Source organism: Phytophthora infestans, genomic scaffold (genome assembly GCF_000142945.1).
Source record: "Phytophthora infestans T30-4 supercont1.159 genomic scaffold, whole genome shotgun sequence".
Taxonomy (NCBI): Eukaryota; Oomycota; class Peronosporomycetes; order Peronosporales; family Peronosporaceae; genus Phytophthora; species Phytophthora infestans.
Window position 1 is genome coordinate 156,651 of NW_003303600.1, and position 1,597 is coordinate 158,247.

Here is a 1,597-nt window from a genome sequence, read left to right on the forward strand (position 1 = left end):
CCCAAGCTTTACGCGACTTCCTGCATCAAGATCCCGGTGAGGAGATCCTGAATCCACGACAGATCGAAGATCGAGGGTTAACCGGGGAGAGCACCAACGAAAACGGCGAACAAGTTGGTGGCAGTCAAAGATCTATTACGTTTGCTTACGGAGTCAGGCATCGTAGCTGGTGTGTTCGAAGCAGAGGATATCTTCGAGCTAGACCTGGATCTCATAGTATCCGCGACGCGGGACCTCTTTGCCAGAGTTAAGTCCATCACCGGAGAAAGGTCGCGCACTATGGATCCAGTGTCGTCGCCGAGGATCAGCCAAGCTGCGTCCTCAAACTACGAATCCGCCGCTGAGGATGAGTCAGACACGTCGTCCGAACCACGACGCATGACTTGAGGACCCTTCGAGGCATCATGCTGGAAGCGCGGGCGAGGATCCGAGGACAGGAAGCCCCGGTGAACGTGAAAGCTCGGGATCCAGTACGCCCTACGCGTGATTTGACACAATCCAGCCAGGATCGAGCCAGATCCGGCAAGAAGCCAGTGGGATTATCGTCAGATCAGACTCGAGGTAATCGCCTCACGGATCCAGTCCCGCCAGTGGACCAGACGGCCACAGGCTCTTCCGACACTTCCGCGGGCACTCTGCAACGGCACTTTGAAGCTGCGATGAATCGCTTCCTGGCCCGAACAGGGTACGAGAGCGCCCGTGCCACAAGTGCAAGTGCTCCATGAACATGGAGCACGGGACGTGGAGATGGAGTCAGTAGAGGGGGACAACTCCCATGATGAGTTCGACCCAGACGATCTGGATGGCCCATCCACTTCGGCAGCCGTGGTAGCAACGGCCACAGCCGGGGCAGGTGGATCGTCCATGATCCAGAGGGTACGGATCTCAGCTATATCGGACTTGAAGGAGTTCACGGGCAAGGATCAAGATGAGGACCGAGCGAGAACATGGATCAGCAAAGTCAAGTCGGCCCTCATGAGAGATCAAGCGTCGGATGCTGAGAAGTGTCTGACCTTTGCGGATCTGCTAGCGGGGCCAGCCAGGAACTGGTATCGGCAGCTGGGCAGATCAACCAGGAACAAGTGGCCAGATTTGCTGCGCAGTTTCCAGACCCAGTACTGTGGATTAGGAGTGTCGGTGGCACGACAATACTACCATGCTCGCCGCAGATCGGATGAATCCCCGTTGGAATATCTACATCGACTAAATGTGGCCGGTCTACGGGCCAAGTTGAAGATCAAGGATGGGGGATCCAAGGTACTGCGGGAACACGTGGATCATTTCATCGAGACGTTGGGAGATGTGGATCTGGCCGACAGGCTGACCCTGCTACGACTTCCTGACGCAGACGAGCTTGAAGAAGTACTGCGGGCGGTGGATCGCGCGAAACACCGCCAGAAGAAGGCGGCGGTCGGGTCCGGCAAGTATCGCCAAAAGGCTCCGACGCCTACGGCCCCAGCTCGACGTGTCCACCAAGTCACGGCGCCCGACTCAGGAACTGAGTCAGGATCCGACGGCTCGGACTCCGACCCTGAAGATTACCGTCGAGTCTGTACTGACTGCGTCCAACGATCGAACGGCGAAGACAGGAGACGAA